This window comes from Phasianus colchicus, chromosome Z (genome assembly GCF_987193195.1).
Source record: "Phasianus colchicus chromosome Z, bPhaCol1.hap1.1, whole genome shotgun sequence".
Lineage (NCBI taxonomy): Eukaryota > Metazoa > Chordata > Aves > Galliformes > Phasianidae > Phasianus > Phasianus colchicus.
Genome location: NC_143476.1, coordinates 90,735,019 through 90,746,103, shown reverse-complemented (window position 1 = coordinate 90,746,103; position 11,085 = coordinate 90,735,019). Strand labels below are relative to the sequence as shown.

The following is an 11,085-nucleotide window of genomic DNA, read 5'->3' as shown; positions in this document are numbered from 1 at the left end:
CCCATTGGCCTCTCCCCCCGCTCTCCGGGCGCGTGGAGCTGTCACCCCGCCGAGGGGAGGCGGGGGGCGGGGGGGGTGGAATCGGGGCGGCTCCCACGTGGCGCCCACGGGCGGCAGTGCCCCCCCCCCCCGCCCCCCCGCACACACAGCTCAGCGCGGGGCGGCACCGCCCCGGGCAGCGGCGGAGGGAGGGAGGGAGAGAACGGGCACACATCCGGGTCTCCGCCGCGCTCCGCACCGCCACAGCGCCCGCGGACGGACGGGGGGACCCGGAGCGCAGGTGGTGCCGTCCCGTCCCGTCCCGTCCCGTCCCGTTGGCGGAGAGGCGGAACTTCGGCCGAAGTTGCGCGGCGCGGAGGTACGGGGGAGCGGGGCGGGCTGCGATCGGCGCGGGGCTGCGGCTGAGCGGGCTCCGTCTGTCTGTCCCGGCTCTGTCTGTCCCGGCTCTGTGCCCGCTGAGCTGTCCCGCTTCCCCGCCCCGCCTTTCCTGCACTCCGTTACCCCTATTTATCCCGTTTACCTCTATTTATCCCGTTTACCCCTATTTATCCCGTCGCGTGCTCTCCCCGTTTCGTGTTTTCCCGTGTTCGCCCCGCTGCTCCATCCCAACTCCGTACCCCGGACCCGCCCCGTCTCTTTTCCGCACTTTTATCCCGTATTCACCCCATTCCTTCATCCCATTTCTTCGTTTATCCCATTTAACATCGCCACTCCGTCTCGTTTCTTTGCCCTTATTCATCCCATATTCATCCCATTCCTTCATCCTATTTCCTTATCCCTTATCCTTCCCATTTCTTCATCCCCATTTATCCCACGTTCACCCCATTCCTTCACCCCATTCCTTCACCCCATTTCTTCACCCCATTCCTCCATCCCCTTTCCTTGTCCCATATCCATCCCGTTTCTTCATCCCATGTGTTTATCCCATGTTCGTTCCGCTCGCTGACCTCACTGCTTTATCCCATACCCATCTCGTTTCCTTTTTCCCGTATTATCCCATATTCATCCCATTTCTTCTCCCCATTCCTTCATCCCATTTCTTTACCCTTGCTAATCCCCTATTTATCATAGAATCTTAGAATTTCCTGTGTTGGAATGGAGCCACGAGGATCACCCAATTTGTTCATCCCATTTCTTTACCCCATATCCATCCCATTTCTTCATCCCTGTTAATCCCATATTCATCCTATTTCTTCACTCTACTCCTTCATCCCATTTCTTTACCCCTGTTTATTCCTTCATCCCATTCCTTCGTCCTATTTTTACAGCCCATTCCCATCCCATTTCTTTTTCCCACATTTATCCCCTATTCATCCCATTTCCTCATCACCCCATCCCTTTATGTGGGCACACCCCTCCCCAGGAACCTATGCCCACTGTGTCACAGGGCCCCCCATGTTCTCCCAGTATTCCCCCAGGACAGGGTGCTGCCCTGCATATGCTGCTGCCTGTCTCTGTGCCTCCCCCTGTGTCTCCATGTCTTCCTGTGTCACCCCATGTTACCCTATCACCCCATGTCACCATGACCCCTCATGTCAGCACATCCCCTCATGTCACAGCATCCCTCAGCAGAGTCCCCCTATCCCAACGTGTCCCTGCTGTCCCCAGCTGTCAGGAGAGGGAGGTGTCAGCATGGGACAAAGAAGCACCCGGGACCCCCCCGAGAAGCACGGGGTTTATTTAGGGTCGTGCAGCTCCATCTCCTCCCCCCTGCTGTCTGCATTGTGCTATCGATTGCTCGGCCAGACCTCCCACCCCCCCCCCCATCATAAAGCTCCCGAATGGATGGCCCTACAGAGCCTGTTATGAGCCACATCACTTTTCTGCCTTTTTGTCCTCCTTTCTCCTATGTTTTCCAAAGCAGCATTGAAGGGCCGAGTGCGAGCCTGTGCTGTCTGCCAGCTCCATGCCATCCTGCACCCCATTATTTGTAGGGACACGGCATCCTGCTGGGACAGGAGCTGAACAGGGGACCTTTGGGGATTCTGTGACCCCCTCAGGTCGGTGCATTTCAATAAAGGGGTGGATGGGGAAAGGAGGGAGGATAGTTCAAAGCTTTTGGGGCATCCCTCGTGATGCTTGGTTGATGTTGGGATGGTGATCTGTACTCTTCCCATGCTGTGGCATTGCTTCGTGCTGCCAAGGGATGGGGTGTTGTGATGGATGAGCCCCAAGCAATGGGTTTTGTGCCATTTGGGGCTGTTTTTTCCTTCTATCACTGTCTGTGCCTTACAGGTGTAGCGGGAGCAGCCCCGCTCATCCTTTCATCTCATCAGTTTAATTAGATCCCGTTATCATAAGCAGAGGGATAACAGCAGTAGGTCAGAAGCTGTAAGTGTAGGTGGAGTCATTCATCAGAAATAGTGCCCCAGTGTTCCATGCACCTCTGCGTGCACACAGTGCTGCTCACAGTGCTGCAGTGGGGCTCTGCTCAGGCTCTGGGGCAGCAGGATGTTCTTTGGTAACAGAACTAAGTGATGGTTAGGGGCCAGAATGCAGAATCACTGCCTCCATCTGGGGCTGTGGGGTTGTTCGGTCTGACAAATAGGATGGACCCCACTGGAATCCATCCATCCAGGATGACTTTATGAAAATCCAGCCTCTGTGAGCATGGTGTGGGGTGTGACTGCCAGTGGGCAAGAGGAGTGGCTGTATGGCTGACATGAAAGTTCTATGTTTTATCTGGTGCAGGAACCTGATGCACACCAATCTGCATTCATTTCCATCCACTCACAGTGTGCCCAGTGGTGGTTTTGCTCGCAGCCTGTTGCTGTCAGAGCAGCCCTTCTGCATGGCTGGGGTTATCCTAAGCCTGTTGTCTTCGTTGGGGCTCGAGCTGTAAAGCAGAGCATCTTCACAGCCCTGCTGCCCGGTGCACAACCCAAAGGCGTGGGGAGGCTTTGAAAAGAAGCAGATATCAGCCAATAAAATAAAGTGAAATAAATCAGCAGAGAAAATGAAAGCAACCTTCCAGTCCTGAGTGAGTTTCCTCTGGTGCATTTCTTTGACAAGAGCTGTCGTGGCGTTGGAAACCTGCGGGAACTTTCCATGGTCACTGCCTGGGATGCAGGGAGGGATGGTGGGACCAGAGTGTCCGGAGCAGTGATTTGGGGATGTAATGCTCTCCTTAGCCACAGTGTCTTTCCCCACACAGGGGGAAAGCAGTCCTTCACCCCTCCCCACATTTTGGCCTTGGTCCCTATTGTCTCTCAGTATGTCCTGGTTGCTTGGCAACCCCGATGCTGTGAAGGGGACTTCATCATCCCTGTGTCACCCTCCTCCCTGTGGCTGTCTGCAGAGAGAGGGAAATGGCCCTCTCAGGCTCCTGTATTCTCCCCAGATGGCTCTGCAATGCAGGAACCCCCAAATCAGCATCCCCCTATCTGCACTATCCATGTCCCCGTTTTCCCCAGCTCAGGGCTGAGCCCTCCATCTCCCCATTTCCCCAAGTCTGTAAACTCCCCATGGCCCTACAGAGCCTACATCTCTTCAGACCTAGGGGTCAGAATTGGTGCTTGAAGAAATGTGCTCCCTCTGACCCAATGGGGTTTGCTCTCCCTTGCTTTTACCCGTGTGTTATCACAAGTCATAGAAGTGTTTCTGTTCCATCTTTTAATGGGATGTGCCAAACTTTGTATGGACGGCTGGCTGGGTCCTTGTATGGGGCAGTACAGGGTCTCTGTGCTTCGTTCAGGTTCTTTAATTGAGGTAAGGTCATCCTGGAAGTCCTTTATGGGTAAAATCTGTTGATTTTACTTTACTTTACTGATTACTTATAGATGAGGGAAGCTGGAACAGTTTGCGTGGCTTTTTGTTTCCTAGCAAGTGCTGCTGCTTTTCATCCCATCTCCCAAATGGACATCTCCAGGCTCTGTTTTACCCTTGGACCATCTCCCAGCTGCACCTTGACAAGCATTAGGGCTGTCCTCATGAGTCAGAAGAACGTTCCCTCATCTCTGGCTGCATCTGTGTGCTCCCTGTCCTCTGTATATTTGTAAGTGCTTTGCATACGTGCACACAGACCTTCATTTGGGAATCTGTGCTGCTCAGCAGCGTGTCTACTGGACTCAAGAGGAGCTGTTCACTTCCTCTAAAATAACCTGAAAATGAGGAAGGTGCTGTATGGCCTGCAGCTGTGGTTGGGAGGGTTGCTGAGCCTGGGAACAATTATGTGGAAGAAACGCAAGTTGGAACAGTTTGTGCTTTAAGGCACCATTCGTGCAAAGCCTCTCCTATTTGTTAGGCTTAGTTGTGCTAGAGATAATTCCCTATGTGGGAGGCTTGGGTTCTGGCTTGGGGGTCTTGTATTTTCCTTAACAAAGTTGATAATCTTTGGGAAGTAATGAGTCTTTTGGTAACTCTGCAGGGAAATGGGTCAGTCTGCAAACCATTGGTGAAAGCAGAGCTGCTGTCTCTCTTCCCACTGCCCTGTCCCGTATGGGCCCATCAGTGCTGGGAATGGAGACATTGTTGTGCTCTCTGGGTTTTGGCAACTCCCAGGGTGGGTTGGCAGGTGGTTTTGCTCTTTTGCTGAGCTGGAAGGGCTTGGAATGAATCTTCAGCAGAGGGAAAAATAAAAAGGAGCTGTCTTTTGTCCTTGCTGAGCAATGCAAAGCTAAAGCATACTCACAGTTCAGTTGGAAACAAAACTTAAGCAGGAGATTTTGAATGTTGATGTGAGCAGAGGGCCAGGGAGTCCTCTTTGCTCAGCCAAAATTTTCTCACTATTGATTCTGATTACCTTCACCATTCCTCCACCTCCTCTGTTGCTGCCGAGGGACACGGGTTGGGGTTGCTCTCCTGTTACTATGGGTGCATCCCCAGCCCATCTTCTTGCTTAATGCAGTGGAGATTTTGATTCCTGTTCTCAGTTTGTTGGAAAGTGACCTTTGTATCTTGCTTTTTTCATTAGGTACTTTTGTTAGGGCTCAAGTGAGAAGAAGGAGAGGTGGCTGAGACGTGGAGATGGCTCTGGCTGGGGAGTAGTGAGAGTGCTCTTGTTCTGGTAGGGGGGAGGGCATGGTGGGCAAGATACCAAAGCAGTAGGTGTCCATCAACCCAGTGGGGCAATGGGACACGCTGTATTTCCAAGCTCTTCTTTGGAATCAGGGGAGCGATAAATTATTTTTTTTCAGTTGAGAGCAGCTGTGGATCTGCTGAATGTAATAAAGTGTTCCTGCTTGGAGCTGGCTCCCTGGCTGTGTTTTCCCCCCACACAGCACTGGACAGCACAGGTCCTGCAGTGGTGCTAAAAGGATCTGATTCTGCTTGGTTCATGGTGCCTGTGGCTAGAAGGGTGATGCAGGTGGGGAAGTGAGCCAGAATTATTCATTTTTGTTTTTCTGCCCTCTTTTGATCCTGAGCAAAGCAGGGCAGTGGTGTGTCATTTCCTCCCAGCAGTGCCACCACGGGCTCTGGGCACAGCTGCTCTGTGTCCCTGTGTTCCGTACCACTCTGTGCTTCCTTTCCAAGGGCTCTGACACCCTACTGGAGCTGTGCAGAGGGAGCCTTAATGCCACAAAGGCTTGGGGTGGAGGAGGCAGGAAGGGATCTGCAATGGAGCTGTGCCATGGGGGTTAGGCTGGGATCCCTGGTGGTGCTCCATGTGGAGGTGGGTCTCAGGGATGGAATCAGAAAGCTTGTCCTTTAGATAAGCTCTGCTTTTGTAGCTCAGAGGGCAGCTGACCATGCATGCTGTGCATCCGTGAGGCTTGCAACCAGTGAGCAGTTCCTTTTCTCTTTTGGTTCATAGAATAATGGAATTATTGAGTTTGGAAAAGACCTCCAAGATCCCCAGGTCCAAACACAACCCATCCCCACCATGCCCACTCATAGAATCATGGAATCACTACGGCTGGAGAAGACCTCCAAGATCAGCAATCCAACCCCATCCCATCCCCCCATGCTCACTGACCGTGTCCCCAGGTGCCACATAGCATGCAGTGTGCAGCCTAGAATTGCACTGGTTGCACTCCTTACGCCAACCAGGAGCTCATTTCAGGCTCCTTTGCTGGAATCTCATGGCCTGGCCACTGGATTGCTGCTGGAATGGTGGGGAGCACTCTTGTTAAACAGTCATTAGGCACTGAATTATTGAGCAGTGCAGTCCCTGCAGCAGCAAACAGCAACCACTCAACTTACAGTTGTCTCACCTGGGTAGCACACGTGGAGCACTGCCAACCCAGTGGAGCCCAGAGGCACGATAAATCTTCTGAGGCACGATAAATCTTCTGTCGGTGCTCTAAGAAAGGGTTATGGTTATTTGGTCATTGATGTCTTTGTGCAGCGAAGGGTGTATGCTGATTGCTCAGCTGCCCCAGAACAATGGGGTTTGGGCCACCTGTGATCTGTGCACTTCTCACCTGCCCTGTTCATGCTCTGTGCCCAGCAGCAGGAGCCAACCCTGTGATTCAGCCCTTTGCAGCTGCATCCATCTCTCTGGTGGGAGCCTGTGCTCTGCAACGTTCAGACCCTGCACTGTTCATGCATCAGAGGGCGCTGGGCATTGGATCTTTCCAATTTGTTCTGTGGTCTTTGTTGGGACAGCCTTGCTTCTCATGACTCCTTTGTTGCTGGCTGGGAGGAGAGCTCCGAAACTCATCAGCCACGCAGACAGAGGAGTCATTTGGTTAAGTCATGGGATTCTCTTTTGTTGTTTTGAGACAGCCACGGGGCAGTGGAACCCCTAGGGCTTACAGCTCTAAGTGCAACAATTAAAAGTTGGGGCTATTTAGCAAAATCTGCATAGCTGTTTTTCTTCTTTCATAGTTTCAGCTATACCTTTTAATTAATTCCCTTTAATTGCTTTTAATTTCCTTGCCTCCCCCTTTCTCCCTCAGTATAAGCAGTGCTGTCATCCTCTGCGATTGCCTTTCATGTTGGAGGCTCCGCGTTTGATTTCACATCACCCACGTTGTGTCTCTCAGCTATTCAATTCCTGGAAAGCTCCAGCTCCAGAGATACAAGCTAAGTGGATTCACAGAACCTAAAGGGATCGTGTGCTTCATGGCTTTGTTGATATGGGAGATAAACAAAACGTAACGAAAGATCCACCCTCCTTGGACAAGAGCTGCTTTCCATCACCTGTATCTTTGTGCTGGGGGCTGCTCCATTGGGATGAGCTCCTGGGCACCCCAGTACAGCCCTGCAGGAAGGCAGCACATCTCATTCCCTTCTGGTTGCTGGCATTCCCTGCCAGCCGATGGGCTTAGGATGGTCTGCAGGACAAGATGTGCAGGTATGTGGCTGGATGAGAGAGGCAGGGTGCTGCTTTCGACCAGCCCGTCGTTAACATGTTGACATTTGTCTCTGATAGCTCTTGGTTTTAATGTGCACAAAAGGGCATGATGCCTTCTGGTGGAGGTACTTTCCAGCCCAGTCAAAAACAAAACCAGATAAAAATGCTGACAGATGTCTTGGGTCCAGCCCTCAGCAGCGGATGTCAGCGTCGCCCCGTGGAGCCTGGACAACATGCTCCATCTGATGATGCCTCAGGGCTGGGAATTGGATAGAGAGGTTTTCTATATCATTGCTCTTCTTGAGTGTAGTCACTGTGCTGTCTAATCTACCCTCAGTTCCTGCTGCTCCTCTCTTTAGAATGGTGTATAAGCACAGCACACCCCTTTGCTTTCCATGCTTCAAAACCTCCTTGGCATCTTTCCTGAAGGACTGATGTTTCCATTGCTATTGTTTAGTTACCTCCAGGTGCTGCAGCACGGAGCTACATTCCTACTGGGCTGCACTGGTGGCTGATGTTGGGAAGCTGATGGATTGGGGTTGGCCTAGATGATCTTCCAACCTTAATGATTCTTCAGAAGCTCTTGGCTGGGCTCCATCCATTTGTGCTTGTGCTGATAAAACCTGGGGGAGTTAAAGCTAGGAATGAGTCTTGGTGATGACATGCACCCCACCTGTGATAGGGCAGTTGTGCAGGTCAGCATATAGAAGCTGCTGGAAGAATTCATTTGGGCTAAACTAGGTGCCAGAGTGGAAAGAAACAGCTGAGTTTGAGTGGAAACTGAGACAGTGGGATGATGGGTGTGAGAAGCATGGTCTTGGGGCCTCGGGTGCCAAGAAAAGCAGCAGTGAAAGCAAGTATCTCCCACTGAATGGACTGATTCATGCTCAGAATGGGTTGTGGCTGCCCCATTAACAGCCTAAATCACAAAAACAGTAGTAACACAGCCTTGCCACATCCCCCACAAGGCAGGAGCCTGTTCTGATGGACAAGGCATGGTGGGACACAAGGATGTGGGACACGGGGAGGTGGTGGGACAGGAAGTGGTGGGACATGGGGAGATGGGAAATGGGGAGGTGGGACAGAGGTGACGGGACAGGAGGTGGTGGGACAGGAGGTGGTAGGACAGGAGGTGATGGGACACAGGGAGGTGGGACAGGAGATGGGACAGGAGGAGATGGAAAACAGGGAGGTGGAACAGGAGATGATGGGACCTGATGGGACAGGAGGTGATGGGACAGGAGATGATGGCAGAGGTTGGGTGCTGCTCTGGAAGGCACAGGCTCTGTGCAGCATGCAGCAGCTTAAGTCATTTATGAGCTGCTGAGCATTCCCTTTTGTAGGGCAGGATTGGTGGCAGCTGGGCTACCTGGAGCTTTCCTGTCCCCCGTTTTACATCCCAGTGCTGGAGCAGCTGTGGAGCAGATAGTCCCCGTGATGCACAATTCCTGCTCCCATCTCAATAACTGCCAGGACCGTGGGTTGCCAAGGTCTCCCCGTTGCTATAGCAAGAGGGGATGGGGCTGAGCGCTGCCAGAGCTCCGCTGCCGCACATTTCCCTGACCCAACAGCTCCTAATTGCACCTGGAACGCGCTGCGTAGATCACCAAATTAATATTTCATGGCCTTAAAAAAAAAAAAAAAAAAAATTAATTATCCAGGCATTTTCCCCTTGAATCAACCGAACGATCTCTCCGGCTGGAACGAGTTTGCAGCACGAGTGGCGAAGTTACAATATTTATCTCCATAAACGTGTCACCTGAGCCACACTCTTCCTCGTGAGTAATTAGCAAGAGGCCAATCAGCGCCGTGCCGGGCAGACACTGGTTTGCCTCTGGGCGTGCCGAGGAGGTGATTTATGAGAGGGATGGAAGAGCTGTGGGTCTGGCCAGAGCTCTGAGCGAAAACGCGGTGGGAAAAGGGTGAAAAAAAAAAAAAAAAAAAAAAAGGAAGAAAAAAGGGAAAAAAACAACAACAACAACAACAACAACAACAACAACAAAAACACCCAAGAAATTAGCCGAAACGTTTGCAGGGCTATTGGCAGAACTGCTGCCTGCCCCAGGAGCACCCACGGCAGGAGGCAGTGCTGGTAATTCCATCGCTGCGCCCCGGGACTTGGATGGGGTTGATGAGAATTCAGGTGAGATGCAAAATGTGTCTTGGGGTGGAGGGATTATGGGGGTGGTGGTGGTGGGGGTTACATGCTGTCTCTCCTCTTTTTGTGTTTAAAGTGTTATTTTTGAAGTTTAACCCTGTACTGAACACACCTTGGAGAGGAGCCTGTGTGATGTGTGGGGTGGAGGGAAGCTTTGGGCAGGGCTCTGGTTTGAGCTCGGGGCTGCATTTTGCATGTCGGATGCTGGCCAATGCACAGATGCATTTTGTTGTTTTGTTTTTTTTCTTTCCTTCTCCCTTCTCCCCATCACAGAACCTCAGCTTTTAGGGAAAATCTTGAAAACGGGTCTGCTGAGCAGCACTGCAAGTTCACTGAGCAGGGAGGGCTGTTGTCTTCTGTAGGATAATGGTCCTTGGGGAGGTTTTCTCTCTGTCCTGATGCCCCCCTTGCCCCAGCGCTGCTCACAGTTGGGATGGTGCTTTCCTCGAGCAGTTCTCACACTGTCTGAGCTCTGCCATGCCTTCATCTGATCATCACTCAGCAGTGATGGCTGAACGGCGCGGAGCAGTCCGAAAGGTTACGTCCTGCTGTAAATGTCACGTCCTCTGCTGTTCATTCAGGGCTGATATTGATGTGGTTGTGCTCCCCATGCCCCTGGGAGGCAGGAGGAGGCAGCTCTTGTTTTGCAGCGTTGGTTCTGGCTCCGTCCTGCATCTCCCTTCCCCTTTGCCTTTCCCTTTTCCTTCCCCTTCCCCTCCACTCCCTTCCCCTCCCCTTCCTCTCCTTCCCTGGAAAGAGGAATTCTATTTATTTCAGCCTAGCTCGTCTTCAAACCTCAGAGCTTCCTGCTGCAGGAAGGACCACTTTCTCAATTATTTATTTTTTATTTTTAAGACATGGGAGAAAAACATCAGAAGGTCTGCAGTGAAATGCAGTTGCACTCTCAGAAACTCTTCGTCTACAGCCTCGTAGAACTGGCACAAAATGTGTGCAAAGTTCAAAGCAGCATATGGCTGAGGTTCTTCTCGAATGTGGGAGACACCAAAGTCTGTTGTTACGACCTTTGCAAACTCTGTAGGAAGGGGTGATGGGTTTGCATGGGTGGGATGGAAGGAAATCAATGTCGATAGATTTTGGAAGTGGAAAAGGGATGAGAAGGGGAGTGTAGGGCTCACTCACATTAATCTGCCAGGAGGCTTGAGCTGAGTGTTGTGCTCATGCTAATTTCTGTTGATGAGAAAGAGCGAGAGGATCCGGCTGCTTGGTGTTTGGATGCAGAGCAGGTTTGGGTTATTGCAGAGCTGGAGCCCACAAGTTCTCTCATGCAGTGCAGTGTGTGATGGACATCAGTCTGCTCACCGGATTCCCCTTCCCAGCTGGAGGAGCCGGCAATGCTTTTCTCCCATGCTTTGGAAGAGTGGAGCTTCACAGCTTGGAGCTACCAAGCAAAAATACACGGGAATTTGCTACCTGCCCCTTGCGGATGGTTGTCTGTGCAACTTATTTTGCATGGTGTGAGTCCTCCCCTCGTGGCAGCATCCCTCATTCGCAAGGGTGCAGCTGGGCTCAGCGCTGCTGGGAGTGTCCCCTAGAAAGGAACAGGCGGTGCTTTTCATCACTTCTTCCGAATGCAGCTCCCAGCCCGTCCTGAGTCATGTGCAGAAGTGCAAAACAGGGATCCTCCTGTTTTCCTCCAACTGGCAGTGCTGAGGGAGTGGGTGATGCAGTG

General features: G+C 52.0%; 1 protein-coding gene across 1 annotated transcript in view; it reads left to right on the top strand.

The window, feature by feature from the left end:
- Window positions 1–148: 148 nt before the first annotated feature.
- The window catches only part of ZBTB7C (zinc finger and BTB domain containing 7C), a 104,546-nt gene continuing 93,609 nt past the window's right edge, over window positions 149–11,085 (top strand). Inside the window, exon 1 of the mRNA XM_090131143.1 lies at window positions 149–358. The gene's annotated coding sequence lies outside the window, so the exon portion shown is untranslated. The remainder of the gene's footprint in view (window positions 359–11,085) is intronic.